Below are 24938 nucleotides of genomic sequence, written 5' to 3'. Positions count from 1 at the left end.
TTCTTTGTGGAGTTATATTACGGAAATTATTAGGTTATCAACCCGCCTTTTTGTCTTTTGAATTTCGCGGCTACGTATAAAGCGCTACAAAGCTCGTATCTGGCAATACTATAAATATTTGGAAGGTCTTGACATAACCTACAAAACGACGCTATGCATGATTAGTTTGGATATTGCGTTCAACAATTATAGTTGTGTATGCATGTAGTTCACTTACGCCGAGATTCGCGTTATTTTAAAGTTTTCCTTCGTTAAATGCAAATCCGTTAGAGAAACGTTCAGTGAGATTAATGGTGTTTTGGGGTGGTACTCTATCACTTCGAACTGCGGAGGAATGGTTTCGACAATTCAGAGTGGGTGAAAACAACACCATTGATAATCCAGCCAGCGGAAGACCTGTGACGACGAATACCGATCATCGAGTTAGACCGGCATATGGCATCTCGTGACATCGCCCAGAAGATGGGAGTTAGTCACCAAACCATTTTAAACCATTTGCAGAAGGCTGGGTATGCAAACAAGCTTGATGTTTGGGTGCCGCATGATTTGACGCAAAAAAAACTTCTGAATCGAATCAACGCCAGCGATATGCTGGTGAAACGGAACGAACTCGACCCATTTTTGAAGCGGATGGTGACTAGCGACGAAAAATGGATCACATACGACAATATCAAGCAAAAACGGTCGCGGCCGAAGGCCGGTGAATAGTCCGAAACAGTGGCCAAGCCGGGATTGACGGCCAGGATGATTTTGCTTTGTGTTTGGTGGGATTGGCCAACAGGAAGGGTGTAGTGTTCCACCAGGACAACGCCAGATCACACACTTCGTTGATGACTCGTCAGAAGCTCCGGAAGCTCGGATGGGATTTTTTGTCGCATCCACCATATAGCCCGGACATAGCGCCAAGTGATTAAGTAATAAAAAACATGTGCACCAAACTTTGAAACCACTTTAGGTATATCAATTTTCCATTTTTGATAGAAGTATAGAAATTTTTTTTCTTCCTATGGAATGTTTCCGTTATTGAGAGGTAATACGCCATTTCACAAAACACTTGACAATGTTAGTAGAGAAATGAGACCCCTGTAGAAAACAAATTTCAAGAAGATTAGTGAATCTTTAATTAACACATTGCTTTTAGTGGAACCTAAATAAATTTAAATTGCCTTTGTTTTCGGCTATTGCTAAGATATTTATACTAATACATACTTCATATGTTATACATACGGGAAATGCAGGGCTTTGCAAAAGCTAGCCGTGCTTCTGCTGGCATTGTGATAATAATGTTGGAACGCCAGAGGAAGTTAGCCTGAGCGTATAAGAAGTGAGTGTGAAGATTGCGTGGAGTAACTATATAGTGAATGCAAAAGTTAATGAACTATACTTGAGAGCTTAATCTTTATGGTGAACTCATGTAGTGGCTCACTGAAAATGTCGCCATTTCGGTGAATAATAAATTAAGCATAACATAAAAATGTTTTGCTGCATGTGACAGTTTTAAATGCAGTTAAGTAAGAGACAGTTAAATTGCCGCCAACGGCCGCTGAATCCCTTGTTACTTATGAAACGTAATGGCTGTATATTGGCATCAGCCATGGCACGTTACTTATACGACGTGGTGTACAACGCTCCTTTGGTTCAAACATTGTTAATCCTTAAAAATGCGCTATAAAACACTAGAAGGATATACAATTTGATTAAACAGAGTCAAAATAGTAACAAAACAAAATCAAAGCGAAAAAAAATTATTTATACTTTCGCCCGTGACACTGATTTTTTTTTGTTTTTGTTCACAATTTTAAATGGTGTGACCGATGCCATATTTGTCTGTGTTAACGCATTAACTACTTAAGGAGTTCATTACTTTTTATTTCACAATTCTATGGAGTTCATAAAAAGTCAAGCCCCGGTTCACTCTTCATTTTATTTAAGAACTGAATGTCGCCTGAAAGCAACCATTCTCTTATATCATATTTTGGTTTACTTATGTTTTCTCATTATCAGTATTATTACATTCTTATGGTTAATAAATGATAATGGATAAATAATATCAACTTTTTTTATGGATTGTGGGAAAGCTTAATTCTATGGGCACTGAAATTAAAATTGATTATAACATAGTAATTTTCCTCCGTTTACTCAGCTTTGGGTAGCGCGCACCAAGAGCCATAAATTTACCACTTAACTCGCATAAAATTGAATTAAAAGCTGAGTATATATATTTTTTTAACACATGCTTAATATGTTGGTTGCTGTGGAGACAAAATTGAATTGAAGGACACACCGCTGCCAATAGGAAATGTAACAAACAAATTGATTGAAAAATTATTGCATAAAATGTCTTTAAGTTCCGAATTATATGCGCTACTATGGCTTAATTCTGTGTAAATATACTTATATGCACATCAATAAATATTCTCGCCATTATCTGCATTTCCTGCTTTACCACATTCGTGAGTCATTCATTCCCAGCTTTGCCCTTTTTGTGGTGAACCGAACAGCTCTACACATGTTTCGCATTCCCGTGAAAGTTGCTGGAATAACAGCAGTTTCCGCTTCTTCCAGTCTGGCACTTCGCCTGAACTGAGCACATACTTAGAAATACTTAGCTTATTTGGAATACTGTTCTTGTTTGTCAAGGGACATTAAATGTATCTTGTATATCCGTATATATGTGCACATATTTATGTGAGTGAATACAATGGCTTCACTGCTTTCCTTTACAATAGCAATGTATGTGCGGGTCTCTCAAGGCATATTCTATTTGTTTGTGAGGAAGGTTGGCGACATTAATGGCTACATGTTCATGTCCAGTCGGATACTTTACCTACATGCTTGGCATTCTTGCTGGTTTGTCACTGTCGCACTGCAAGTTGTTTACAATGTTTCTGGTGAAGAGCTTAACACTGCGTTTAATATAGAGATGTGTATTATGACTTCGAGTTTTTTATCGAACAAATTAAAGGTCGTCATTGATACTATTATATCAAAAATATTACATAACTGAAACATAAATATATAGAAATATCAGTTTTATGCTGATATTTCGGTCTCTAAAGAATATTTCATATGTGAGTATTAACTAAGTAAGTCCCACAAATGATCATTACTTGGAGTTATAAAATTATTACATCCAAAACCATTATCGAGAATGGTCTTTACAGAGAAGTTGATACATATTCTTCAAATGTCCGCTTAAACTCTTCATCTCTTATTTGGTCCTATGACGTAAAGCTCATCAAAAGGCATTTTTCTGATGCCTTTTTAGTCGACCAATAGTTTTGATTTAAATTGATTTTTAGTGAAAAATCTTGCATCTTTAGCAAAGTAAGAAAGTATTTATATACACTTACCTACTTACTTGACACATTCTTGAGTTCATGTCTGCCTGCTCGCATAGAACTACCGTCACTCTACTTCTGTAATTCTGCACGGTAAGTTTTGTTCGCAACATATAAATTTAGTTGTTGCCTTTACGTGTATCCTGACCGGGTACAATATGCCTCAGCTAACAACCTGACATTTTAGTTGTATCCGACGTGAAGGCCCGAACACATAACATTAGCGAGCGTTGACCATTCGTCAGGATACAGTTTGAACAAACAACTGTTTATGGTGTAATTGAAACGAACGGCTTAAACTGAATTACAACATTTTTACTGAATTAAGTACATAACAAGTAAAAACGTGAAGTTCGGTTACACCGATGCTGTAATACCCTAAAATTCAAAAGATTCATGTTGTATGCAGTGATTCGTTCTGAATTATTTCTTCGGACGTTAGACCTTTATCTTAACATAATATTTCACGAAGAAATTCTCGAAGATCTCTTGTCAAATAAAAAGTTTTCTATACAAGGATTAGATTTCGATTGTCTAATTTATATGTTAGCTATGTTTTTTAATGTACATGTCTCTCCAAACGTTAGAAACAAAAAAACTAAATTTGCTCAATATAAATCCTTTAAGAGCGTCTACCAACAGTGTGAAAATTAATCAATAAACGTAACGCCCCATTAAAGCGAGATAAATTAATAAAAACTCCAAAGATATTAAACTTTACCATCGATATGGTATGAGAGGGCTTTATAAGAGCCGGGGTCAAAATTAGGCAATGGGTGTCACACCTCCCTATTTAAGAATTCACATATCTCGGGAGCTGCCGACCGATTTCAACCAAACCTAGCCCCCATATAACTATTATCAGTATTCTAAAATACCCGGCTGACTTTATTACATATGATTGGTGGTTATATGTAAGGAACCCTGATGAAACCTTGTGAAGATTTTATTAGTATGTGGTCTTTTAACTGCATGTATTATTTGCAAAAAACAGCTAAAACCAGGTCAAAACTCTGTCATATATAGATAATTTAAAATATTTAAATTTTTTAAAATTAACCGAACCTATAAAATTGGATATACTATAGTTAAGTGCTAAAAATGTTGTGAAATTGTTCTATGAAATACCAAAGTTGGCATATTGAACTACATTTAATTATGTATATTCGTTACTCTAACAAAGCTTATGAACATAATGGCGGTTAGTGTATGATCGCTCTGGTTGATGTCTTGCACTTTAAGGTATTTCTCCGGCTTTAGTCCTGGCAAGTTGTAAAATTGTATAATGTGCCTAGACACTTCCTTTTTTATTTAGAATATAAAGTCGAAAAATCTATTTCTCATGAAGCCTTATATTTGTAGAAACCTCTACTTTCTGATGGTTTAAAAATATAAGCATTATTATGGAAAATTTTCTGGGACAATGGAAAGAAATACCACACAGTATTTAATATGCAGTTTGTCAAAATTTACTTACTACTTTACCATAGGTTTGTTTTTTTTCAGCAAGCACAAAATACTCGTAATGCTTTTGTGGGACTTAGGTGAAAGTGTTAAAATAGTCTAGTGGTGTTACCGCCGCATTAAAAGTGCTATAATATGTTATGTGTGGCATGGCTGCTCAGAAGCAAGTTGTGGCCATTTTGTTGTACTCTTGTGGCGTATTACTGATATTTTCCATGTTCGTGTGACCTGCTTTGAGAGTTGATGCTGTAAAATGTCAGTATATTCTTAGTGTGTGTTTTAGCAACAAAGAGAGCACGTACAATCTTCCAATATGACCACTTCATTACGGCTGAGCCTAGGGTATAAGTGCGAGCAGCAATACGGCAGAACCGAGCCCGTATACTTTTGCAGATGGAAATAATGCTCGAGCACATTGCACATTTACACTTTTCACTTAACGATTTATCGATTTATGTATGTTATGTGACGATTTCGAAATCATTCGAATCAGTCATCATTGTTCGCGTGTGAAATTGTATTTTAAAAGTACTCCTTTTTCGTATATATTAATTTAAGTGATAGCAACACTGAACTTAATTGAATAATTAATTTACGACGATGCTGTCCTTTCATATCTTTTATTATAATTCACAAATTATGAAAAGATGTTTATACCAAATAATAAAAAAAAATAAGTTCATACACCCTCATAATATGTGTCTTTTTTGTAATGAGTGGGTTCAACCAATTACGGTCTTCTATTTTTTCTTATCATCAGACAGAAAAATTCAAATCTTCCTTATAACATCTAAATTAAACTTATTAATTTCACAGATTTTTTTTCAAATTGTTCTCTTCTAGATAAACTTCGATGAATCTTCCAATTTCCAACTGGGAAAGGCACTAAGAAAGCTTTACAACTCATCGAGGTGGCACGTGCGATGCCAATTCGGTTACAATGCGACTAAGTGCATTGCTGCAATGACCCGAATTCTCTATGGTCACGACGAATGAATGCTAGTGGTGGAGCAGAGAGAAAGAGGGGGAGAGCGATGTGTGGCTCATAGAGCTTCTTGTGGGAGTTGAGAGGCTGTAAGCTATTTCCACAAATTCACTGAAGTCAACGCTATTTAAGGATCAACTTCTTTACGCTGTCTGTCGGAACTCATACCATATGATGTTTATCTTTATTTATGCTAAATATACATACATTTAAACTTAACCTTGAACTTACGTACATTCGTTATGTGTGAATGCCTATGCAAATATGTATGAATGTGGCTTTAAGGGTTAAGTAACTTCACTTCTATTTCGCACGTTATGTGAGAAAATATTTAGATGTGCACTACTTGATGGTAATAACGGTGAACTTGGGCTTGTAAAAAATATATATGTTCTTGAGCTGTATTTTCAATTTCTACTATTATTATTTCTGATACTTACGCATTTATGTAACTTCTTCTATGAAATTTTAAAAATAAAATAGTAAAGATTTATAAATTAAAACTTGGATAATTATGTTAAAATTCTTTGCGATAAATAGTATAAATTTTAACAATATTTTTTATTGCAAAAATTAACAACACAATTTTGACAAAATGGCAACCGATCTGGCTGACTTTCGCTCTTGTTGCTTCTAAAAGGTTTGTAGCTATTTTTATAAGAAAACAAACACAGATTATTATACATAGAGAAACCTTATATAATGCTGATCTAGTTCATTATATAAACATATACATTTCTTAAGTTTTATATTTTAAACCATTTATCGGTCATAGCACATTTCGAGATTGTGTAAAATATATTCAATACTAAGTTTTAATTAATCAGAAATTATTAATTGAAAATGATTTGACGAATTTATAAAAATTTAAACGCTTTAAGTTTACATTTTTGCCTAGTTAAAAGTAAGGAGGTGAGTAAGGTCAGGACTATACAGATATGAATAAACATAAAATTTTATTTTAATAAATCATTGAATATATCGTGTGACGGACACTTATGTCACCCCAAACCTGAAGCAAACGCTTCATTTAAGTTATATTGCCGTTAAACTCAACCCAATTCCATTTTCCCATTTGTTCTACCTGGTAACATTTAAAACGCTTCGCTGGTGAACGCTTCAAACTTTTTAACACGACACTGTTCTCTAAACTTTAAATGGTATTTTCAATTAGGGACTTTGCAAGATTTTGTTGCTGTACTATAAATTAGCGAGCACGTGCGACGCGTGCAGTTGTTTGTCAGCTTTATAGCCACAAAATTTTCGTTATCCAAGAAGATAAAATTGTGGACTTGTGAAAAAGTACCTACAAACACACCCAGCGGGTCATCGAAAAACTTGTGCTGTTTCTATTTCGAACTGCATTGCTGAGCTCGGTTATATTTTTGTTGGCCAACTAAGGCGGTTTGCATTGCAAAACATTCCAATGCAACGAGGCAAAGTGGCAATGCATTGATAACTTTGAAGTAAACTCGTAACATCATTCAGAGGAGAGAGTATCGAAGCTTAAACGTTTTTCTGCCTAAACAAGCGAAACAAAGTTATTCCAAACTTTTGGCGCAATCACAAGAAATATTTTACTTTGAACAACGTGACGCTTTTGCTGAACCTTTTAATTTGGAAAAACACCAAACAAATTGTCACGCACTTAATTCGTTGTAAACTCTTCCATTAGCTACATAGAAGCTTTATCGTTTGACTTAGTTCAGTTTTCCCTATATTAAATGTCGAGTAACACTTATTGTCATTACGAGTTTCTGATTGCAATTGGGAGTGATGAATTTTTAGTAGTTTCTTTTAAATAAATTGTAAGAACTATAATTAACCACAATTTGTAAGCGTTTATACTAAATTTCTCTTTTCCTATCCAATGTATGTTTCGAAAAACAGGGCTTATATCTTATACGTTCTACCCACTGAATAATTTTGTAAATATAACTTGGGCTTCTAAGGTGAATCTGTACTAAGATTCTTGTATGGTTTAAGGAATTTGTGCATAATCTTCTTATTAAATTTTTGAGAAACTTAACCCACTTAGGCCAAAAATATACTCATACAAATAACAGAAAGAACCTGCACGAAATATTTTACAATAAATATATCACTAGCAACGCCAGTGCAGCGCATAAAGCCTTGTAATCTTCTGCCAAAACTGAGACTGCCTTTGCTGCTGCTCCGAGCGACATAACAATAACCACATTTCCCATTTTTTTTTTGTATTTTCAGACATGCAAAATGTCTTCAACACGCCCATACGAACACGTGCACATCTCGCGTTATCCGTCTGATCTGAAAGTGCCGCATTGGTGCAACATGCTATACGTGCAACATGTGGAGCGGATGAAAACATCAATTATTTAAGTGCTAAAAATGCATGCACCGGTTGGTTGATTTTTCGGCAAAGTGCGATAAAACGTACTTACCGTTTCACTATTGACGTTAAGTTTTATATTGCTAATATAAAACTGTAGCTGGAACAGCAAAATTTAAGTTTTGCTTGTGTTTTTTAATGTACCAACCACACTATAAGTAATGCAGTAAGAAAGTGGTTATTTATCATTTATATATTATCAATATTTTTAGTAAGCTAAATATTTATTTTTTTACTCTCGCAACAATGTTGCTAACGAGAGTATTATAGTTTTGTTCACATAACGGTTGTTTGTAAGTCCTAAAACTGAAAGAGTCAGATATAGGGTTATATATACCAAAGTGATCAGGGTGACGAGTAGAGTCGAAATCGGATATACTCTCTGTCTGTCCGTGTCCGTCTGTCCGTCCGTCCGTCCGTGCAAGCTGTAACTTGAGTAAAAATTGAGATATCATGATGAAACTTGGTACACGTATTCCTTGGCTCCATAAGAAGGTTAAGTTCGAAGATGGGCAAAATCGGCCCACTGCCACGCCCACAAAATGGCGGAAACCGAAAACCTATAAAGTGTCACAACTAAACCATAAATAAAGATATTAAAGTGAAATTTGGCACAAAGGATCGCATTAGGGAGGGGCATATTTGGACGTAATTTTTTTGGAAAAGTGGGCGTGGCCCCGCCCCCTACTAAGTTTTTTGTACATATCTCGGAAACTACTATAGCTATGTCAACCAAAGTCTACAGAGTCGTTTTCTTCAGGCATTTCCATATACAGTTCAAAAATGGAAGAAATCGGATAATAACCACGCCCACCTCCCATACAAAGGTTATGTTCAAAATCACTAAAAGTGCGTTAACCGACTAACAAAAAACGTCAGAAACACTAAATTTTACGGAAGAAGTGGCAGAAGGAAGCTGCACCCAGGCTTTTTTTAAAAATTGAAAATGGGCGTGGCGCCGCCCACTTATGGACCAAGAACCATATCTCAGGAACTACTGGACCGATTTCAATGAAATTCGGTATATAATATTTTCTTAACACCCTGTTGACATGTACGAAATATGGGTGAAATCGGTTCACAACCACGCCTTCTTTCAATATAAAGCTATTTTGAATTCCATCTGATGCCTTCTCTGTATAATGTATAAACATTAGGAACCAATGATGATAGCGGAATAAAACTTTACAAAAATACGGTATTTAAAATATGTAAATGACATTGTTATGAAATATTTTTAGTAAGCTAAATATTTATTTTTTTAATAAATTTTGCACCAGGTTTTTCTCTCTGCTAACACTTTCAGCAACAAATGTCCAGCGAACGACACTATCTGCGAAAAAATGAGTGCAATTTTTCACGTCTTATGAAAATTGAATAATTGGGGTGTTGAACACTCAGTTGCATTCCAACAATGTATTTAGTATTTCAGCTTTTCAGGTCTTTTTAGTTTAGAAATGTGTTGGCAGTGCGAACACAAAGTAATTTGTTCTTAATTCTGTTCCTTTTACGATAAAATTTACCAGGAAGCATTAAGATGGGAAAGCATTAGATATAATAAACAAACAGCAACATTCTTGTATTAATGAAACCAACACGACAGAAAATATCCATCCATACAACAATTGAAATTTTTTAAAGTAACTCGAGCCTCGCTCAACTTTGCGTCATAATTTTTAGAAAAATCCATGCCAAATATGTCACAATTATTATTTAGAGCCTTCGACCATTTTATAACCAGCTCATTAGCTGTCCATTTGTAACTCTACAACTACGGGATGCATAAGCTTCACAACCTGCGACCCGACAGCGATCTGATTTATCTCAGCTGTTGTAAAACAGTGTTTTTGCACTCAAATCAAGTGGGAATTTTTAGTGGAAGTGATGCTTGTAACTGTTCCCTCCTTTAGTTTATATGGTCCACATGCTTACTGAATATATGCGCTAAATGGTAAATGAAAAGGCGTCCAGCAATTGCTTGTGGTTTCTATCTGCATACTCGCTAAGTATTGATTAGTTTCATACAGTTGCATGTGTATATGTGTACTAATGTAAGATGTTCAAAGATGTCATGATGAAGGTTGAGCTGAAAGCTAATTCTACAAGCAATGCCACCGCACCAAAAGACTCGTTGGGAAAATTGAAACAAAAACACATTTTAAGAAGCCATTAGGGAACGTACGATGCCGCGAGTAGTGAACAAATGATAGCGCCAATGTCATGTGACAGCTTTATTCCACCGAAAAAGCACTAAAACCCCTTAGAGGTTTCTTTTTCTTTATTTTGTTTTAAAAGATAATGTTTACTTTTGGTCTGGGCGAGCACACAACACTTTGTGAGATTACGGTGCCGTGCAGCAACATCGAAAATATGCGTATATAAAATGTTTAAATTAATTGTTTTTTTTTTAAGTTTTATATCGGATTATAAAAGTTTAATGTTGAACAATATGATAAAATATTTACTTCTAGGTTCACAAAACCGATTTCAAATCTATATTTTGGCGTTGAGCCCGTTCAGAAACCCAAATCGGTTCAAAAAAATTATATTTTGTTCTTTTATATGTACCTATAAATTAATGAAGTATGTAAATAAGTTTGAGAAACTGAATAACCTTTATCTTGTAGTTCAAAATCTATAAATTTTGTTCCACCAAACGAACAATATGCTGCCGTACAGAACTACCAGTGAAACCATTTGTTAAAGCATAAATAAATTTTAGATCTCCTAGTGACCATGGGAACAGGTAGGAAAACAGTATGCTGGGTATCAGCAAAACAACTGTAGCGAGTGCAAGTTCCACCAATAAGTAAACAAAATAACAGGAATGCACTTAAATAAGCACTTCATTTATTGACTCATATATTTTTTTATCACTTTTAATTAAGTTTTCTAGCTACTTTGGGTAATAAAGATTGTAATGGAGTTCGCCGTTTGAAGCCAGCCAACAACAATTACAGAAAAACGATAATAAGAGGACTTCGCAAATAGTGACCGGCACCAGTTTTTTTTTTGTTTTTTTTTAAGTAGGGGGAAGCATCAAAAGCCGAAGTGCGGAACTTTAGTCCGCTAAACCTAACCTACTCCCAACTCCAGACTCTCCCACGGGACCACCTGATTAGGTATTACTTCGTGGGAGTGATAAGACATTTAAGTCTCCTCTATAGCACGGACTGACAGACGCCTATTCTGCTCTATATATCTAAGTTTTGTCAAGATTGAAGCTGCCGCTTCGCTGACAGCTTTCCAGTTCTCAGTGGACTTACACATAAGTGTCGTCAAATTTTCCACCGTAAAACTACCACCGAGTGTAGTTTTAAGTTTTTCCCGTGCACTTAAAAAAGCGAGGGCAAAAAAAGAATACATGCTCAGAGCCTTCAAAGCACTCTGAACACGTCGGACAATTCGGACTAATGTCGTGCTGGAATCTGTGCAGGTAGCTTCTAAAGCAACCATGCCCACTTAGTATCTGGGTTAGGTGGAAATCCAGGTCCCCATGTCGTCTATCGATCCAAGAATGGATGTCCGGTATCAGTCTGTAGGTCCACCGTCCCTTGAGTGAGGTTTGCCACCGCTGCTGCCATATCGTTAAGCTTTTCATTCTCTCTTCTCTTTTGGCTCCTATAGATGGCTCTGGTAATTTGTATACTCTTTCGTATTCGTCACCCTGGATGTCAATGGGCATCATACTGGCTATTACTTCAGCAGCATCACTTGAAATTGTTCGGAAAGCACTGATAACTCTTAGTGCCGACAGCCTATGCACTGTGTTTATTTGTCGGGCATATGCTTTGATGCCTAGCGCCTGGATCCATATTGGAGCCGCATATAACATAACTGATCTCATTGCCTTTGCGAGTAATAAACGCCGGTTGGAACGCACGCAGCCTTTATTTGCCATCATTCTAGATAAGGCATTCAGGATTTTATTCGCTTTACTTGCAGTGTATTCTAGGTGATCCTTAAATTTGAGCCTTGAGTCTACTATTACTCCCAAATATTTTAGGTGAGGCTGTGAATGAATCTCGCACTCTCCAATGGTGAGACATATTCTTTCTTCCACTTTTCTTGTACTTATGAGCAAGACTTCTGTCTTTTGCTCAGCCAGTTCTAAACTCATTGATGAGAACCATTGGCGCAGACCGTTTATGCACTCATTGCATTTGCTCCGGAGGTCGTCAAGGTGTTTAGCCACTGCTACCACAATAAGGTCGTCTGCGTATGCAACTAATTTAATAGCTTTCGGTTGGTGTCTCCTTAGCACCCCATCATACATTATGTTCCATAGAAGGGGGCCTAGTACCGAGCCTTGCGGTACTCCACTCGAAATTGAGTAGCTCTTAGTGCCTTCATCTGTATCGTATAGTAGTCGCCTGTTTTTAAAATAACTCATGACAACTTCCATAATATATTGAGGGGCACGTATTTCATATAGAGCTTTGATTATGTTTGCCCACTTTGCTGAGTTAAAGGCATTCTTCACATCCAGGGTGACCAGCGCACAATATTTTTTTGTTCCGCCTTTCCATCGCTTGCCACTTACTGCGCATTTCGCGGTGTCAACGACATCGTACATCCGCCGGCTTTCTGGATTGCTATCTCCAAGCGGTTTCTAACTATGCTTTCGTATACTTTGCCAATAGTGTCAAGCATACACAGAGGTCGATATGAAGATGGTTCCTCCGGAGGCTTTTTTGGTTTAGGAAGTAGAACCAATCGCTGGACTTTCCATGGGTCGGGAAATATTCCTTCTTTTAAGCATGCATTGTACATTTTTACGAATAATTTTGGTTTCAGTATCATGGCTTCCTTTAGGGCTCTGTTTGGAATGCCATCTAATCCAGGCGCCTTGCTGCTTTTAATTTTTCCGGCTATGGCCAATATTTCTCTTTACTAACTAGCAGTGATGACTCCTCGACTTCGGTTGGAGGCTTAGCATAAGAAATACTGTCGTGTTTTGGAAACAAAGTTTCGACGACACTTCTCATGAATAATGCACTTTTGGGTTGTTGTGCCTTGTTTTTGAATTTTGACATACATATTTTATATGCTGTTCCCCATGGGTCTTCGTTTGCACCATGAAGTTGCGCAAAAATGTAGCTGGAGCTAATTGTGATATTCAAAAATAGCTCATGCAACCACATCTTCATATGTGCCCAGTAAATGCCTATTGTAGGCTATATGAGAGGTAAGCAGAAATAGTAATGTGAAGAGTTGAGAGTTTCAAGTATATCTTACATATTTTACATATGTATATCTGATATTAGTCAGAATTAGTCAATTTAAAATTGACAACTTTCAACGTTTACTCTTCTTAAAGATAATGCTTGATTAAATTCCAAATACTTAAAATACTTGTAGATTATTACACCCCTAGAAACTTCATGTAATGCTTTTTTAATATATTATATAAACAGACACATTTCCAAATTTCTTATTTTAAACCATTCTTCGATTGTTTTACATTTCGAAATCGAATAAAATATATTCAATGTTAAATAAAAAATCAATCTCTGTAAGTTTGCACTTTTGCCTAGTAAGAAGTAAAGAAATGCTGGTATAATAGCACCCTGAAAATTCTACTCATATTTCGCACACACATTTCTACCAATATCCCGCCAGTAACTTGGTCAGCTTACCGATTATTATTCGACGACAGAGCCAATGAACTTTTCCACAAAGCAAATTCATGTTACATAAGCATCAGACAGTAATTATGTAAAAAAGCGAGTTGTTATGACTTAGTTCCGACAACTATGTAGTAAATAGCCAAGTAGAACTATAATGCTAATGACATCGTTAATTGGGTGATGAGTTACAGCTTCGCGTTGAAAATTCAAATAGATAAGTTTGAAACTGAAGAAAAGAAATGAAGTAAAAATAAAGACAGTGTTTAGATGAAAATGTAATTAGTGTTTATGTTAAGCAACTTTGCTTAAACGGCAGCAAAGCAAAACAGATTTTACACACATACTAAGGTGTGTATGTACTTATATACAAGTATAAATACACAATGTCATCACTATATAAACCAATATACACATAAGGGTTCGTGGAAGCGAAACATATTTCCTCAATTTCCGCCTCTTTCAGTCACCTTTGATTATAATTATCTACGTGTAATAAAGTTACTTCGATTGTTTGACATACGCTGCGTATACGTGACAATTATACTGAATCGTGCTCAACTCATATTTATTGCAGTGTTAGGCTTAATTTCATTAGCAAGCGATTGTAGGGAAGGAATTAGTTTATTTCAGTATTGGGAATCTTTGATGGTAATCCTTGTGTTGTGATTCATGAGTTAAATTGGAACGTATTGAATTCAGTAAGCCTTATTTGCAATCAAAGCTAAAAAGATTAATATAATAATAAATCTGATATTTATATATACATAAATGCATATATAAACGATAATTAACACATTATTATATATTAAGAATGTCTCGTACTAATACCTAAGAACATTACAATATATGCCTCTACGTTCACGTTGAGCTTTTACAGCTACTTTAATGGCAATCCTAGCATTCATTCATACATAGAATACACTTTATAATATTAATAATAATAATAATTAATAATATTTAATATTATACACTTGAGCGTTCATTATCGTTGAAATTTGATAACTAATTATCTCCAGGACATGCATTCTGAACGCATCAACCGTAGCTTTAAGTGTTGAAAAAGGTTACCTCTTAGTTTACTTTTCAGGTAAGGGAATGAAAAGAAGTCATTTGATGCCAAGTCACGACTATACGGATATAAATAAACATAAAATTGTAACAGTAACTCATTAAATATTTTAGTCGACCGACACTTAAGTCCCCAAAAATCTTAAGCTTAAGTTATATTGCCGTTAAGCTCAGCCAATCTCGAACTTGACAATTTTTAAAACACTTCCCTAGTGAACGCTTTAAACTTTTTAAGACGTCGTCGTTCTGTAAAGTTAAAATGGCATTTTCATTCTTGGACAGTGCAAGATTTTGTTGCTGTACTGCTTACTGTTTGAGTCTCTAAATTAGCGAGCACGACCGACACGTTCAGGTGTTTGCCAGTTTATAGCCACAAAGTTTTCGTTATCCAAGAAGATGAAAGTATGGACTGGTGAAGAAATTTTATAACTACGTTCAAAGAAAAAGAGCGAGTCATCGAAAAACTTGTGCTGTTTCAATTTAAAACTGCATTGGTGAGTTGGATTATATTTTTGTTTGTCAACTGAGGCAGTTTGATTGCAATCCTTTCCAATGGACACTAACGCAACGAGCCAAAGTGGCAGTGCAGCGATAACTTTATAGTCAACTCTTTTCATCAGTCAGAAGAAAAATTATTGAAGTTTAAACGTTTTTCTGCCTAAACAAGCGAAACAAAGTTATTCCAAACTTTTGGCGTATTTACTGGAATATTTTTCTTTGAAGCACGTGACGCTTGTGCTGAATCTTTGAATTTGGAAAACACCCAATCGAACTTTTCGATTAGCTAAATAGAAGCTCTATTGCTTAATATAGCGCTGTAATCAAATTTCTGGTGTCTTATTACTGGAGATGAGTATTGGATTTATTCCCACAATCGGGAAACGAACGATCAATCGGCCAAATATCGTGTCATAGATGTGACGAAGCCGAAAAAAAGGTAAAAAATCAAGGTTATGTTGACAGTTTTCTGGCAAATTTTCAACCGAGATTGTGCCACAATCACCATATCTACCTGATTTTACTACCTGTAACTTCTGGCTATTCAGAAATCTCAAACGACTGCTCCCGGGAAACAGTTGTGATTCAATTAAATACATTAAACGAAAATTGCTATGCGCATTGAAAGCTATTTCGAAAATTGACTTTAAAAACTGTTTTGAGGATTGGAAGAAACGCTGGCACAAGTGTATTGGGGTCATACTAATTTTTGCTAATAATAATATATTATATACACTAGGCGGCGGTGACATTTTCCCATCTCCTGAATATTTTTTTTATTTATAAAGAACTTGCGCTTTTAAAGGGAATATACATATATTAAGATTTTTTTTGGGTACAACACGTCTTTGTATTTATATATAATCTTCTAATTAAATTTTCGTGGAACTTAATCTACTATTCCATAAATATGCTCATACAAACATATTTTCCACAAAATAAGTGATGGTAAGAAACTGTACGAAAAATGTTTCAATAAATATATCACTAGCAACACCACTGCAGCACATAAAGCCTTGTAATCTTCTGCCAAAACTGACTCTGTCTTTGCTGCTATTCTGAACGACATCGCAATAACCACATTTACCACTTTTTTTTTGTACTTTCAGACATGCAAAATGTCTTCAACACACTCATACGCACATGTGCACACTTCGCGTTGTCCGTCTGATCTGAAAGTGCCGCATTGGTGCATGCAATGTGCAATGCGTGCAACATGTGGAGCGGATGAAAGCATCAATTATTTAAGTGCTAAAAATGCATGCACCGGTTGGTTGAGTTTTCGGCAATTTGCGACATAATGTACTTACCGTTTCATTCTTGGGGCGTCATGCACTGAGTGACGTGACAGTTTGCACTCAACGCGAGACACAGTTTTTCCTGAGTGCCACTTCGTACATATGTATACATACGTGTGGTGCAAGTCATAAATGCAACGAAAGTAAAAACAAAACAAAATAAAAGGGAAATAACTAAAAAAATAAATAATAAATTCGGTAGATGTCAAAGGCAGAAAAACCTTTTTGGCGTTAAGTTTTATATTGCTAATATAAAACTGTAGCTGAAACAGTAAAATTTAAGTTTTGTTTGTATGTTTTAATACCAATCACACTATAAGTAATGCAGTAAAAAAGTGGTTATTTATGATTTATATGTTATCAATATTTTTAGTAAGCTAAATATTGGTGTTATTATTTCCTTGCATTCAACGTCATATTTACATAAATTTTGCACCAGGTTTTTCTCTCTGCCAACACTTTCAGCAACAAATGTCCAGTGAACGACGCTATTTGCGATAAAATGAGTGCCATTTTTCATGTCTTGTGAAAAATGAACCATTGGGGTGTTCAACACTTAGTCGCATTCAAACAATGTATTTACCATTTCAGCTCCTTATTGGTATTTTTAGTTTAGAAATGTGCCGGCAGTGTGGACACAAAGTAATTTGTTCTTAATTGTGTCCCTTTTACGATAAAATTTACCAGGAAGCATTAAGATGGGAAAGCATTAGATATAATAAACAAACAGCAACATTCTTGTATTAATGAAACCAACACGACAGAAAATATCCATCCATACAACAACTGAAATTTTTTAAAGCTACTCGATCCTCACTCACCTTTGCATCATAAATTTTAGAAAAATTCATACCAAATATGTCGGAATTATTATTTATGGCCAAGGCTCATTAGCTGTCCATTTGTAACTCTACAACGACAGGATGCATAAGCTTCACAACCTGCGACCCGACTGCGATCTGATTTATCTCAACTGTTGTAAAACAGTGTTTTTGCACTCAAATCAAGTGGGAATTTTTTTTGGAAGTGATGCTTGTAACTGTTCCCTCCTTTAGTTTATATGGTCCACATGCTTACTGAATATATGCGATATATAGTAAATAAAAAGGCGTCTAGTAATTGCTTGTGGTTTCTATCTGCAGATAGCATTTATACTCGCTAAGTATTGATTAGTTTTATACAGTTGCATGTGTATATGTATACTAATGTAAGATGTTCAACGATGTCGATGTTGCCACCGCACCAAAAGACTCGTTGTGAAAATTGAAACAAAAATAAATTTTAAAAAGCCATTAGGGAACGTACGATGCCGCGAGCAGTGAACAAATGATACCGCCAATGTCATGTGACAGCTTTATTCCACCGAAAAAGCACTAAAACCCCATAGAGGTTTTTTTTTCTTTATATTGTTTTAAAAGATAATGTTTACTTTTGGTCTGGGCGAGCACACAACCTTTGTGAGATTACGGTGCCGTGCAGCAACATCGAAAATATGCGTATATAAAATGTTTAAATTAATTGTTTTTTTTTTTTTAAGTTTTATATCGGATTATAAAAGTTTAATGTTGAACAATATGATAAAATATTTACTTTTAGCTTGACAAAACCTATTTCAAATATATATTTTGGCGTTGAGCCCGTTCAGAAACCCAAATCAGTTCAAAAAAAATATATTTTGTTCTTTTATATGTACCTATAAATTAATGAAGTATGTAAATAAGTTTGAGAAACTGAATAACATTTATCTTGTAGTTCAAAATCTATAAACTTTGTTCCACCAATCAAATACCATGCTGCCGTACAGAACTACCGGTGAAACCATTTGTTAAAGCATAAATAAATTTTAGAGCTCCTAGTGACCATGGGAACAGGTAGGAAAACAGTATGCTGGGTGTCAGCAAAACAACTGTAGCGAGTGCCAGTTCCACCAATAAGCATACAAAACGACAGGAATGCACCTAAATATGCACTGTACTCTCCGTCATCCACATCTGTTGTTAGCAACGTCTAAACTCACATATTTTTTTATCACTTTTAGTTAATTTTTCTAACAACTTTAGCTAATGAAGATTACAATGCAGTTCGCCGCTCGAAGCCAGCCAACAACAATTACAGAAAAATAAGGAGCGTTCACAAATAGTGACAGTCACCATGCAGCTGTGCAAAAATGTAGCTGGACCTAATTGTGGTATTCAAAAATAGCTCATGCAACCACATCTTCATATGTATGTGCTCAGAAAATACCTACTGTAGGCTATATGAGAGGTAACCAGAAATAGTAATGTGGTGATTTGAGAGTTTCAAGTATATCTTACATATTTTACATATATCGGATATTAGTCAGAATGTTTTCATTTAAAAGTGCCAACTTTCAACGTTTACTTAAAGATGATGCTTTATTAAATTTCAACATCATAAACAGCCAAATTAGTATATGCGGTAGATATCAATTTGGTGATTTAGAAAACTAATAGAAATTCTTTCTACTTGCCTTAAACTGGGGCTTTCACGCGTACTTGTTTCTTTAAATCTTTCGGTACCGAAAAATGTTCCTAATACGCCGCGCCGCTCAAACAAAAAACACAAGAACCATAACACAGTAACAACTGGTAATGATATTCGACATATTGCTGATTATAATTTAGACTTTTTTAGAGAATAAGAGGCTGAGTATATTATTTTAATACATGTCAGAAAATTTGTAAGAATGATAAGAGAAATTATGTTTGCTGTGTATAGGCAGACATTTAAGTATCCTTTGCTTCGTAGGCAAAACCTTTTTGCAATAAGAATAAAATAATACATTGTAAAAAGGTCTAAAGTTGTCATGTAGAACACATTTCAATGCCAGCATTCTAATGCATGCACTTCGGTGAGAATTCGATTATCAATTTTAGAGATTTCACTATGTTTTTTTTTTTGTTTCGAAGGGGAATCTTTCATAGATACCATACCGCACGCTAAGGGTACACCTCTTTCGGGACCACGCCCAGTATGGATGATCATACCATGCTGAACTTGCGCAACAGTACACCTACGTACTAAACCCTAACTCCGACTGCAGTTCACTGATCCTACGGGACTGCCGTTAAGCATTTCTTCACAGGACCAGGGTCAGCCAAAATTGGCTCTTCATGCGCACCTTTCTGGACTACTCTTACCTACTTCTTCTGCTCTCGCTACTTCGTTGCCTTTCCTTTTTTCTCAGTTCCTGCAAAGCAATTGCGGACCAATTCTTACTTTATTTCACACTATTTTGCTTTTTATCACGCGGTGCACGATATTCTCTGGAGTCACACGTTCGTTGATGATAATTTCTAAGTAGTTTCTTTCTGCTTCGAATTGCGGGCAGTAAAAGAAAATATGTTGCGCGCTTTCGCTGTCATTTCCGCAGAATGAAGATTCTGTTCCGCTATCGTGATTTATAGAGGTACTCTCAGAAAGGTTTCACTATGTGTACATGTAGGTATGTAAGTGTATACACATTTGGTTTCTAGATTCGCAAAAGTTTGTATGCAACACCAGGCATGACTACATGATACATTTAGTAACGCCGCATAGTCTACATTATATCATGCACACGCACCCATTCTCATACGCAAAGGCACATGGGCATACAAAGGGCTTTTTATAGCAATCGCCGTTTAGTTGCTTAAGTGTCTGCCAAATCCTTAACTTATAAGAGCTTACCTCCACTCTTACTTAGATCTTGAAGCTGGCGAAGAAGTCAGAAGCGTCAAGAAGAAACATGAATCGAGAAGCTAAACTAAATATTTGTTAGTAAGAAACGAATCACTGAAACTTTTCTCGAGGCTAAAGAATGTTAAATTATTTCCTTTAGCGCTGTGATTTTAGCGTAAATAAAAATAAATTTTTTCGTCGTGCATAGTCTTCGGTCATTGTCTTAAAAAATATATATGTACATATTTATCTATAGAATAAACATCACTTCCCAATTAAATATTTCAGCAAGTCAGCCTCAATACTCTTGGCAGCATTTATAGCAGACTGTGCGGATGATTTTCAATTTCTTGTAAATTTCTTTGCCTGGTGGTCGAGCGCTTGAAGCGTGCATCTATAGACATTTGCTATGGTAATCTTGGGACGAAGTAGAAAGCAGCCAGGGCGCATAAAGGAAGCCAGTGTTAAAAGAGAGTAGAGGAAAGTGCAGCTGCTTGGTCACATCCTTCTGCACGCAAGACTATAGCCTGCAGCACTGCCTTTTTCGTTACATAATAAATTAAGGATGAAATTTAATTGAGCAGCTACTTCTGACATTTTTATAAAATCAGATGATTATGAAGCAATTTAAAAGTCGCCAGTGGGCGGTAAATATAGCGGGCACGTTACTGCTTGCTGGCGAATTTCAGTTTATTTATTGATGCATCCACTTGAATTTTGAACGGCTTATTCAGCTAATATCGATTATTGCTTTGTGCGAAATTTTTGCAAACAGTTATTAGTTTAGTCTTTTCAACAGTTTTCATATTTTTTGCTATATTGATATGTATTAGCTGGACCCAATACAAGCAACCTTTGAAGAACAGATTCAAAACCAAATTATAGCTCAGGAAATTATATTTCACTTTACTGAATATTCTGCGTACTGTACTGTACAATTCAGGCAGTTTCGACGTATGTTCTCAAGCAAACGCCCCATTACGGCCAATTGGAACTCCTTATTGACCGTCTGTCCCTCCGGAACGAATACACGATGCACTAAACCACGAATATCGAAAAACACATGAGTATAATTTTGATTTTTGAGGGGCTACGACTTTTTTTCGGCGACTACGCTATTTTTCGGTTTCGGCTTGTTTTTTCGCTTCATTCCGATGATCATTGACGTGTTTGTATGTCAAACTTTTAAATCCATGTCTCATCGGTAGATATAATGCTCTTGATGAATGACGATTAAGGCATGTCTTCACCGATCTCTCGATCGCCTTTCGAGGCTTTGTACCACTGGCAAGGTGTATGTTTGAATCACAGTAAGCCTTTTCCAACATTCGCAACGATTCCGCAAACTACGACTACATACACAATACAAAATTTGAGCCAAGTTCTTTCTTCAATATTTTTATTGACCCGGGGAAATTAGTTACAATTTCCGAATACTTTTTTGTCACATTGTATAATATCTTAATTTATGAAATACTTTATTTCATATCTTCTACGTCAATTTTTTTCATTCAATGTTGTGAACATGCACTGTGGCTATAATGTAAAATATATTTTTCTCTGTTCATTTGCTTTCTAATCTTGACTGACTGTGGTCATTAGGGTCATTCTTACCTTAAGTTTATGCTTTTTTCCTTTCGATATTGAACTGCTAAAAGAGTTTGTAACTTTATATAGCCCATTAAAAGTCAAGTGACAGTTTTCTCTTCATTTTTTTTATGTACTGAGTGCCACTGTACCGTTGCCATATTAAACGATTATGTAATATACTTCCTTCGTCTTTGTTTTTTCTTTCGGTAATTAGTCATCAATGCGTGATAAGAAATTACTTAAATTGGAACTGGAATTGAAATTGAATTTAGCACGAGAGTGTTGCTTCGAACATGTATGGAAATTCCGCTAAAATGCGATTGAGGTGAGAGGTATGTGATGAACGATAGATTTATTTTTCGAATTTTTGAGGTGTTCAGAGATAATTCTTTGAAGTAATTTTTCTAATTTTATAAAAAAAGTAAAGGTGGATGGGCTGGATTTTTTTAATGAAATGACGAAATCTAATCACAATAGATAGACAAGATTCATGCTGAACTCTGCTTTGATTGGGCTAACTAATCAGTGATTTTAGATTAACCAAATATTATTCTATGTTAGCCTTCCATTATTGAGTACGTATTTATATCTTAGCAGCAACTATGCAATGCTTTACTACCTCCTTCTTCCTGTTTGAGGATTTTTTGTGAATATTTAATCAGTTCAGAAAGGAACTTAAGACTAGTGATAATCAAAACACAACTCAACTCAACGAAACTCAATTACTTCCAACTAACTAAGTCTGTGCTAATGGCGTAATTTACTGTGAAACTTGCTTCCGATAAATTGCTATCAACAAATAATCCACAAAATGAACTAAACACTGCTCCTAGTATCTTCGAATGAAATGATGTTAAACGAAATAAACGTGTAAGGCAAAGACCAAAATTGTTTAATGAGCGACAGCAGTGACGGTAAAACCAAAGTCTACATATAAAATCAGCAGCCCGTCGCTCATTATAATTCGATTTATTTGAATTCCAAATTTCCCAGGTATTTGCGCTGGCAATTAAATTATATGCTCAAATTGAGTCGGCAGCTGCAGTCATTACAATTTGTTCTGTGCCCTTTATCTTCAGCACTTCACTACTATCTCCTTTCCTGCTGGAAGCTACCTCTTTCTGACTTTCTGCGCAAAATGAAGTTTTCAAAGAAATATAGGTTAGTGCTTACTAGTAAAATTTCATACAAAAATGTTTAATTTAACTTTACATCGTGCGCGGTTTTTGAATAATTCACCTTTTGGAATTTAAAAAAATTTACATAATATTTCAAAGCCAAGCCATATTTCCTACACATATGTCACAAGCACTTTTACGCCTCTTACAACCATACATACATACCATAAATTGAATTGTTGCAAGTATTTTAGTATTTTTCTTTGCTCTTCCTATTAAACGCATAATGGTGAACAAATAGCAATTCTCTTGGAATCCGAAATTAATTTATTCAGAACCGTTCACTAGTTCACACAAACTATGAACATTTCAAATATCTCTACAGGGTAATATAGCTTTTCGAAAAATTCTGACAGTTGGGTACCAGTCTTATTTGAAATTTGAGGCATCGATCCGTCAGAAATGGGACAATGAATAAACATTTCGCACACTTATAGAAACGCCGTATTGTTCCATATTATTGTCCTGGCGTCTTAGCATGGTTATTCACATACTACAGCGTTGACACTGTTAATTAGATTGCAAAAATACCAATTAAGCTTTATTGAAGCCATATAAGCAATAATGTCATGGAGTGCACGCAAATTTCATATATTTTCCATTATTTGGCTTATAGGTTTATTTGTGAGTCGCAGTCTAATCGCTTTATGCACAGAGAAAGCAGTCACATAACACACCATAATCTAAATTAGTTTCGCTACCAAATTGAAAAAATCTCCCATAAAATATTAGCAGTTCATATATTGATAGCTGCGATAATGTCAACAAATGCGGTAGGCGTGGCAGGGTTGAAACAATGCAAATTAACTCGAACTTCAGCACCCGAACAAACAGTTTAGCGCACACATTTACTATATAGTAAGTACTTCTACAACTGTGAAACAGTGATTTTCAAACACAAAATTTTGCGATCTATAAAAATTATCTGATTGATTTTTTACATAAAAACATTCATACGACAGAAAACTGAGTGATTCCACAGAGCGATTCATACATTCTGTATTGCTCATACGACATGGTGTACCATTTGAATGTTCCGTAAATGAATATGAAAGAATATTTCTATGAAAAAATTATAAATAACTTTTTTGTATTAGAATAAGATTTTTTCAAAGATGTCGGTTCAATTGTGTTCGAGAGATTGTTCAGATCGGTACACTATAGCAAATAGCTACTATCTATAAAACTAGTCGATACAAACCAAGTTCCTTAAAGGAATATTTTTGATATGTGAAGGGTAATATATCTTCAGTGCACCTAAAGTAAAGTTTTTTTTGCCATTCATTCAGTTTTTAATTACGCTTCCCTGTGAAATGCTCTAAAAATTTAACGACCCATTTAGAATTTTTCATACGGGCTTTATACTTTTGACACAAGAAGTTCTAGAAGTCAATACTATTTCGTTTTAGATCTAAGTTTTAAAATTAAATAAAAAATAACAAATCTAAATGATTTCACGCGAAACTGTGTTTTTTGAGAAATATTCTTAAGTGCATGCGAATCATGAATTGAAGGTAATGATTTCATGAGTCTTTGTACACTTTTCTCATTTTTTGGATTTTTTTTTCCCTTTCATACACATGTAGATTTCAACCAACATAAACAGTTGTACATTATTTTTTCGTCGCTATGAAACTCAAGCTGTAAGTGTCATACGAAAGTTTTCAGTACAAAAAGGAATCATAAATTAAATTCTTGGTGGGTAAGTAGTCACCTCAATTTTTACTCATGTCATACATTCACTCACATAAAAAAAACATGCACTTACACACAAACTTGAGGCAACAATGTAACGTATAGAGAGCAGGCGGAGAATCGCACAATTTTATAGTTT

The sequence above is a fragment of the Bactrocera tryoni genome, chromosome 1 (assembly GCF_016617805.1).
Source record: "Bactrocera tryoni isolate S06 chromosome 1, CSIRO_BtryS06_freeze2, whole genome shotgun sequence".
NCBI lineage: Eukaryota > Metazoa > Arthropoda > Insecta > Diptera > Tephritidae > Bactrocera > Bactrocera tryoni.
The sequence above is the reverse complement of the archived record's forward strand: the minus strand, read 5'-3'. Positions refer to the sequence as shown.